The sequence below is a fragment of the Microtus ochrogaster genome, unplaced genomic scaffold (genome assembly GCF_000317375.1).
Source record: "Microtus ochrogaster isolate Prairie Vole_2 unplaced genomic scaffold, MicOch1.0 UNK81, whole genome shotgun sequence".
NCBI lineage: Eukaryota > Metazoa > Chordata > Mammalia > Rodentia > Cricetidae > Microtus > Microtus ochrogaster.
The window spans coordinates 1,633,982-1,643,597 of NW_004949179.1; positions in this window are offsets into that span (position 1 = coordinate 1,633,982).

The following is a 9,616-nucleotide window of genomic DNA, read 5'->3' on the forward strand; positions in this document are numbered from 1 at the left end:
CAAAGAAAACCAGCCTACAAACCACAATCTCAGAGAACTTAGACAACAATGAGGACACTAAGAGAGACTTACATAGATCTAATCTACATGGGAAGTAGAAAGTAGAAAAAGACAAGATCTCCGAAGTAAATTGGGAGCATGGGGACCTTGGGGGAGGGGAGAGGCAGGGATGGGAGCAGAGAAAAATGTAGAGCTCAATAAATATCAATAAAAATGTATTTTAAAAACGCAACGGCAATGTGCCTACTGTAAAGAAGGCCACTCGATCAGAGAATGCACTAAAAAAATTAAAAAACCGGCAGGCCAAGGTTCTGCAACTGGATGTGGACAGTGATTAGGGAGGTCGGGGTTCTGTTCCCTCCCTGAGACCAGGGTAACCCTAAGAGTGGAGGGGGAAAGATCAATTTTATGGTTGACACTGGAGCAGAAAACTCTGTTTTACTAAAGCCTGAAGGACCTTTGTCTGGTAAGCAAACCTGAGTACAAGAGGCCAGTGGGACTAAGCCATTTCCATGGACTGCCCAAAGAACAGTAGGTTTGGGAAGGGCATGGGTAACCCATTCATTTCTAATGATACCAGCATGTCCCTAACCCCAGATCCATTGCTCAGACAATGGGGCTAAGATGCATCATCAAGATGTCTTAACTGAGGAATACAGGCTCCACCAGGAACTGCCAGTAAAGGAACCACATACAAATGATTACCGGCCAGCGCAGGACTTAAGAGAGGTAAACAAAAGGGTGATAACCATACACCCCACAGTACCTAACTTTTACACCTTGCTTAGCACACTGCCCCCAGATCGGCAATGGTATACAGTCCTGGACCTAAAAGATGCATTTTTCAGTCTGCCTCTAATTCCCAAAAACCACATGTATTTTGCCTTCCAATGGCAAGACCCAGAGATTGGGGTAAGAGGTCAACTGACCTGGACTTGGCTGCTGCAAGGATTCAAAAACTCTCCTATGATCTTTGATGAGACCCTACAGAACCCAAAATCCAGATGTAAGTCTGTTGCAGCAGTAGCTGGCCTACTGGTAGCAGCTGCTGATAAGGAGGCTTGCCTGAGGGGGACAGAAAACCTGCTGTGACCCTTGGAAGCCTGGGTTACAGAGCTTCCGCAAAGAAGGCCCAGATCTGCAAACACATCCTTAAGGAGGCCACCAGTGGACGGCCAAGCAAGTGAGGGAATTCCTGGGCATTGCTAGGTTCTGCTGCCTCTGGATTCCTGGGTTTGCTAAAATAGCTAAGCCCCTATATGATGTGGGATTCCCCTCTGTATGCTGCGAATACTATTGGTTAATAAAGAAACTCCTTTTTTTTTTTTCTTCGAGACAGGGTTTCCCTGTGTAACAGTCCTAGCTGTCCTGGAACTAGCTCTTGTAGACCAGGCTGGCCTCCAACTCACAGGGATTCACCTGCCTCTGCCTCCTGAGTGCTGGGATTAAAGGTGTGTGTCACCACAGCCCAGCTAAGAAACTACTTTAAGCCTATAGCAGGGCAGGTCAGAAGAGAACTAGGCAGGGAAAACTAAACTGAATGCTGGGAAAAAGAAAGTGGAGTCAGGGAAAAGCCATGGAGCCACTGCCTGAGACAGATGCAAGCCGCCAGCTGGAACCTTGCCGTAGGCCATGATCCTCATGGTAAAATATAAAATAATGAAAATGGGTTAATTCTAGATGTAAGAGCTAGCTAGCAATACGATTAAGTGATTGGTCAAGAAGTGGTTTAAATAATATAGTTTTTGTGTGGTTATTTTGGGGCTGAACAGCCGGGAACAAACAAGCAGCCTTCATACAACGAATTGGCGCCAATGTGGTTGACTAAAATCTCCTTAAAACTTGAAAGAGTTTGGGAAAGAATTCTAGGCAAAACAAACAAACAAAAAACAACAACAAAAAATGGCTTAATGTCACGGCTCCTTTAAGAGAGGTTTTCCTGATTCAGTGGTAGCAGAAAAAAAGCCACGTGGTTTTGAACCAGCAGCTTTCTGGGCCATGCTGCCAGTGCAAACTCTGGCTCTTTCAGGAGGCCAGGCATTTAAATGGGGTTTGTGGGCAGTGTGCTGCAAGTTATTGGTGGCAGCATGGGCCAGCTGGTTACCAGAGTTGAGGTGGTGAGGAAATGAAGCAGACTTCCTACAGCACCTGTACAAGGCAACCAGGGAAAAACTGGACTTTGTCTGGACAGAGGATAGGCAGGGAGCATTTGACCTTCTAAAGCAGAGACTCTCAGAGGCCCCAGCACTTGGGCTGCTGGTATGAGTAAGCCTTTTTACCTGTTCATAGATGAGATCAAGGGAATAGCCAAAGGTGTGCTCACCCAGACTGTGGGGCCATGGAAGAGACCAGTGCTCTATCTGTCCAAAAAGCTGGACCCAGTGGCTGCAGGATGGCCCCCTTTCTTCTGCTGGTTAAGGATGCTGATAAACTGACTTTGGGGCAAAATCTGACTATTGCCACCCCACACGCACTGGAGCGGGTACTCAAACAACCACCTGACCAATGGCCGCCCTGCTCCTTAACCCAGCTAGAACAATGTTCCAGATCCCTACAGCTCCGAAACCAGCCATGTTGCTGCCGGACTCTGACCTTGAAGCACCACTCCAGACTGCTACGGAATCCCGACCCAGACACCCTGCACTCAGCCTAAAGGACACTCGGTTGCCAGATGCAGAAGAGACTTGATTTAAGGATAAAAGCAGCTTCGTATAGAGCAGACTAAGGTACGAGAGGGCAGCAGTGACCACAATGGATGACCCATTGCCAGCGGGCACCTCTGCCCAGAGACCTGAACTAACAGCACTAACCAAGGCTTTAAAGCTGGGACACGAAATAAAATTAACAATTATACAGACAGCCGCTACGCCTTTGCAACAGCCCACATACATGAGGCTGTATATAAAGAAAGGGGCCTCCAGACTGCAGAAGGAAAGACTATTAAAAATAAGACTGAGATCTTGGAATTTCTGAGGGCCCTATGGGGGCTATTATACACTGTCCTGGCCATCCAAAAGGAGATGGGCCGATACAAACAAGGAAACAATTTGGCTGACAGGGTGGCTAAAGAGGCGGCAATGACTCCCATCCTGACGCCAGTCCTGGAAGACCCCAGGCCACCAGCCTTGTCATAGGAGCCAAAGTGCATGCAGCCTTCCTAAGGCACAACAAAAGTAAATGTTTTTGAAGTGTGATGAAGAGTGGGACATGGTGGCTTATACCTTCAATGTGGAGGCAGAGGCAGGTGGAGCTCTGAGTTAGAGGCCAGCCTGCTCTACGGAGCGAGATACAGGACAGCTAGGGCTACCCAGAGAAGCCCTGTCTCCAGAGAAAAAAGAAAGATGGGAGGGAGGGAGGGAGGAAAGAAAGAAGTGTGGTACGGGAGAGCCTGGGAATGTATCTCGGTGATGGGGTTGTGGGTTTGGAGCCCTAGACACAGTATCTTAAAAAAAAAAGAGTAAAGAAAAATAAAATGAAAGAAAAATGACATTTTTGTCTTCCTTTGGTAAATTGGAAATCAGATCGGAGGGTTTTCTAGTTGCCATCCCGCTGCTTGCCAACAGGGGTCGCCGCAGCCTGGAGAACAACGAGGGTGGGTCTGAGCCCGGGTAACGCAGCCCTGAGAGCTGGGAAACGCCTATTATGATGGGGCGGGCACTGGACTGAGTTAGGAGCTCAGGGTCAACCTTGAAAGCTTGAGACTAGCGTGAGCTACAGAGACTGCCACAAACAAAAGTCATCTCAAGCGGTTGCTCCCACTCTGGCTGAGGCAGGATGATTATCAGGCTGGCTAACAGTGAGACTGTGGGGGTGGGGTGGGGTGGGGGAACTATTCAGAAAATATCGTGTCTACACACGGAGAGCAATAGGGAGCCAAGCGCGGCTGTGGGAGAGGACGCTACGAGCCACAGGAATTCAAGGTGACTTGAAGTGAGGGCACACCCAGAGCTGAGTCATGTGACCTGCGCCCCTCTGCAGGCAGTGCCAAGCCTGGTTTTTGTTTTGTTTTGTTCCTCTGATTTTTTTAAATTTATTTATTATGTATATAGTGTTCTGGACACTAGCTCTCATTATAGATGGGTGTGAGCCATCATGTGGTTGCTGGGAATTGAACTCAGGACCTCTGGAATCTGAGCCATCTCTCCAGCCCCTACCTCTGATTGTTTTGAGATAGGGCCTCATGTAGCCCAGGCTGGCCTCCAATATGCTATATAGCTGAAGATGACCCAAATCCTGATCCTCCTGCCTCCATCTCCCCTGTGTTGGGGACAGGCAGGTACAGGGGACAGAGCCCAGGTCTTCACACATGCTGAACTAAGCTATCTACAGCTCATGAGTCATTTTTGTTTGTTTGTTTGTTTGTTTACAGGGTTGAGCATAGAACCCCTGGCATAGCCAAGTGCACACACAGCAATCACTCTACCCTGAGTCAAGAGTCTCAAAAAATTATTATATTTCTTTATTATTGTTTTGTGTGTGCAGGTACAATGCTGCTCATTCGGATTTCAGAGGACCTTGCAGGAGTGGGTTGTGGGAATCGAACAAGGGTCCTCAGGCTTGGTAGGGGAACGCCTGTCATCTCTGGCCTTCTTTCCCACTTGTCTCTTACCTGCGTGTCTACTTCTGTCCCCAGCTCATGCCCCTGGACAACTGTCCCTACTGTCTGGTCTCTGCCCACTCTGAGATCCCTCCTGAGAATACAGGAGTCGGGGTGGGGTTGGGAGCAGAAGCCCCAGAGTGATGATGACAGGCCTCCCTAAAACTCTCACTCCAGAGTCCACACCCCAAGGGACTCCTCAGTCCCAAGGAGCTGCTCCCAATCTCAATGCAGTTCTGCTTCACTTTTTCCTAAAAGCAGAAAACGTGTTTATGGGAAACTGAGAGGGAGGGTGTGTCCAACTGGCAGGAAAACCCTTCCCTCCACCAGGTTTGGTGACACACAATACACCTTCAGTCCTAGCACTTAGGATTCAGAGGCAGGAGGATCTCTGTAATCAGAGGCCAGTCTAGTGTACGTCAAGAGTTACAAGGCTAGCCGGGCGGTGGTGGCGCATGCCTTTAATCCCAGCACTCGGGAGGCAGAGGCAGGCGGATCTCTGTGAGTTCGAGACCAGCCTGGTCTACAAGAGCTAGTTCCAGGACAGGCTCCAAAGCCACAGAGAAACCCTGTCTCAAAAAACCAAAATAAAAAAATAAAAAAGAGTTACAGGGCTAGCCAGGGCTATCTTAAAAAAATAAAATAAAAGTGTAAGGAAAAAGCCATTTCTTCCTTTATAACCTCCCAGGTGGCACACTTCTGTCACCCAGCACTCTGGAAACTGAGGCAGGAGGATTGCTGTGAGTTCGAGGCTAATCTTCAAGTAGCCTCAGACTACCTGGAGTACACAGTAACACCCTGTCTCAGAACAATCAGACTACCTGGAGTACATAGTAACACCCTATCTCAGAACAATCAGACTACCTGGAGTACATAGTAACACCCTGTCTCAGAACAACCAGATTACCTGGAGTACATAGTGACAGCCTGTCTCAGAACACTAAAACAAAAAACAAACAGTGATTTTTTTTTTCTAACCAAGACAAAACCTTTTTCAAACCTCCTGTCTCCACGAAGACTGAGCTGTTTAGCTGTGGCAAGTGCCGACTTCCTTCAAAAGGTTCCCACCTAAACAAACAACTCAGGCTGAATTGATTGTTTTCCATTTAGAGAGAAAGAGGGGGTGGGGAGCGTCCGTGAGGATCCTGAGCCCAGCAGCCGAGGGACCAGGACATAGCATAAGCAAAGTTTCCTGTGACCATGACAAATTGTTCTCCGGAAAATCACAGAGCAGTCAGTCCCCCCAGGGAATGAGTCTGACCTGGCAGGGTATCTTCCCTTCCTAAGGGACAACCTGGCCAGGGCCGCAGGCAGAAGGGCTGCATTTATACAGTTCTGCTGGAATCACCAGGGACACTCAGGTGGCAGCTGTGTCAGTGAGAGACAGGGGGTTGACTGGACAGATTGGCTCATAGGATTTTTCCCACTGAAGGAAGTAAAGGAGGTGCTGCCAAGAGCCATGACTGCCACAAGGCTGGGAACCCACACAGAAAGGCAAAAGGCTCCGTGGACCTGGGAGGCAGGCAGGGCAGCTGAGTGGCAGTGGAGTCTGGGCTTCCACCCCCAGCCCCAGGATGACTTGAGTTCAGGCCTCAGGACCCGACCCACGAGGTTAAGGAAATGGAAGCGTTGGGGTTTTTAAAACAGACACAAAAGAAAAAGAACCTTAAAGCAAAAATATTTAAAATTAATAAATTTAATATTTAATATCATTAATAAATTTAAATATTTCTGGGTGGTGCTTTCCCAGCACTCGGGAAGCAGAGGCAGGTGAATCTCTGTGAGTTTGAGGCCAGCTTGGTCTATAAGAGATAGTTCCAGGACAGGTTCCAAAGCTATAGAGAAACCCTGTCTCAAAAAACCAAATAAATAAATAAATAAATTTAAATATTTATTGTTTTTTCCTACCTAAAGGAATAAATATTGCCAGGCTGTTGTTCTTTTGAAAAACTACAACTCCCAGACTCCTCCTGGACTATGGTTGCCTGTGCGTGCACCTGTGCGCAGGTATGGGATATCCTTCCCAGATACCCTTGTGCTCCCCGTTAAAAGGCAGGGCCACACGAGGCCCTCCTCCCCCTCGTTCTGCCTTTCCTCATGTGTCCCCCACGTTCCTCTGCCCTTCTGTGTTTCCCTCCCCCATTAAAGTGGACCCACGTGGGAGCCGCCGTGTCGTGTCTGTGTTTGTTCCGCCGTGCGTGTCTGTCCTGTGCCCCGTGTTAAGAAGAACACCCCCTGCCTTTATATTTTTTAAGAAGAACACAGGCGGTGCTGGTGCACACCTTTAATCCCAGCACTGGGGAGACAGAGGCAGGTGGATCTCAGAGAGTTAGAGACCAGCCTGGTCTGTGGAGCTAGTTCCAGGACAGACAGAGCTACACAGAAAAATCCTGTCTTGAAAAACCAATCAATCAATCAAATAATCTAAGAAGGGGCTCGTGAAATGGCTCAGCAATTAAGAGAACTGGCTGTTCTCACAGAGGACCCAGGGTACAGTCCCCAGCACTGGAGGATCTGAAGTACCTTCCAGCCTCTGAGAGCATTGGACGCGCGCGCGTGTGCGCACACACACACACACACACACACACACACACCTGTTACTGCAGTAGTCTTTTTTGAGAGGGCCAGGGAGCCAGACCAGAGCCATGAAAGGTTTCTAACGGACCCTGCCAGGGACCAGGCCTTGGTTTCAGTTTCATGGGACCAGCTGGAATTGAGCAGTTCCTGGGAAAGCTACAACCCCGGGGCAACCAATCTGAGGGTGCCCCACAGGTTGTGCAAGTTTAAGAGAACTAGAGACAATTTCTCTGGGCCACCAACCAATCCTATAACAACTCCCAAACTGTCTAAAACCATCAACTAATCAGCCCCCAGACTAATCTCTCCTCCCTGGAATTCCCCTAGCCCGGTTTAAAAGGGGTTAAAAGGAGACTGTGGGTTTCTCTCAGGCCGCCATGCGCCACTGCAATGTTAGAGCTAATAAAGAGCTCTTGTTATTGCAGAGGTGACGGTTGGTCTTTTCTTGGGGGCTTCTCTCGGACCCTAACACCTATGGTAGCCTGGGCTACATGAAAACTTGCTTCAAAAATGAATCAAAACTGTGAGACTGGATTATCAATGTGGAAGGAAAATAACATTTTGATCTTGATAGAAATGAAGTTAGGAGCCGGGCGGTGGTGGCACACGCCTTTAATCTCAGCACTTGGGATCAAAGGTGTGCACCACCACCGCCATGCACAACTCTAACACATTTTATGTGTTTATTTATGTATGGTGGGTGCTCACACATGCCCCAGCACCCGTCTGGAGTTGGAGACATGGTCCCGGGAGTCAAACTCACACTGTCAGGCTGGGCAGCAGGCACCTTTCCCACGGGGCCACCTCAGCTGACTTTGTTATAGTGAATGCACACACAGCAGCTCGCACACATCACACGACACTGGGAACTCTGCCTGACTGTTCTCAGGATCCTTGTTACACACATCCCACCCACTGTTGTCCCTGTTCTCTAGGCTTAGGGACAGTGCCCCCCACTGCCTCTCAGCCTGGCATCATGTGACAGCCAGAAGCCATATGGTGAGAGTTTCACTCTTCACTGCCTACAGAAGTCCCACCGCTTAGTGATTATGAAAATCTAATCATTTGATTTCATGTGTCTGGGTATTTTGCCTGCATGTATGATTGTGTACACATGTGTGCATGGTACGCTCAGAGGTCAGAGATAGACATCAGATCTCTGGGGACAAGAGGTTCAGACGGCTATGAGCCATTGTATGAGTGTTGGGATTCGAACCCAGGTCCTCTGAACTGATGCGGCACCCTCCAGCTGAATGTGCATCTGGCCCTGTAGGAAAGCCTTGGGAGCTATGTGGGATGCTGGGAAGATGGCTTTGTGAATGAAGAACCTGCAAAAAGGTGGAAGCAGAGAACTGACGGCACAGACTTGTCCTCAGTATTCACGCTGACTGGGGCACCCGAGACACACCATAGACAATAGCGATCAGCTGGGAGTGTACTCGGTTAGCGTGGACAAGGCCCTGAGTTCCATGTACACCACCCATATATCGGAAGCTGGAGGCAGAAGAATCAGGAGTTTCAGGCCATCCTGAGCTACAAAACCGGTTGGAGGTCAGCCTAGGCTACATGAGACCCCCTCTTAAAGGGAGCAAAAAACTGCCATCTGTAAACAGGATAAAAGCAGAATTTCAGGGGAGGAAGTAAGTTTTCTGGGGTTACTTGACAGCCAGGTGGCGTGCCAGACCCCAACTTGACACAAAACTGTGGCCCCTGTCTGCCTGGCCAACCTGGAGCCATGGGTGGTTGGGCCCCAGCTGCAGCCCCCAGTACCACTGCCCCACCCCCATGGCTGGCCAGGAAGAACCAGGAATTACCGGGTGGCTGCAAAGGCCAAAGGTCACATAGGGTTTCCTGTCTACCCCTGGGAACTTCCTCCTTCCCAACCCCACACCCGCCTGCCTAGCTCCTTCCCCATCCCATCCCTTCCCAGGCTTCTGGACCCCACAGCTACCACCTAGCCAGCTCCTGCCCTGGCCCCAACAGGTTAGGGCTGCCCGGAGGCAGGGACAGCACAGTGGGGTTAGCAGGTAAAGATTTCAGAAAACTCTCCCAGAGCTTTGGGGGGCACCCTCAAAGTCCTTTTCTCTGTGACCCTGAATTCTCACATCTTTGTCTGGGAGTTGTTCCACAGAGACCCTAGACCCTCCTCATGGAACCCCATCTACCAACAAGGCTCCCTGCCACCTCCTGGGACCCTGAAATCACAGCAGGCCAGAAACTAAGAATACTCTAGTCAGAGAGGGGGAAACTGAGGCACAGACTGGAGCAACCCTTGTCAGAGTTCACAGAAGCCTTTCTCCCCTTTCCCCACTCCAAGATCCTGCTCTCCTACTTCGGATCCCACAGATATTTTTGGAGTGTTGGGGGGAGTCTAGGCAGGGTCTCCAGCTCTGAGCCACGCCCCAGCCCCTCCATGTGGAAGTCTAGGCAGGAGTTCTTTTT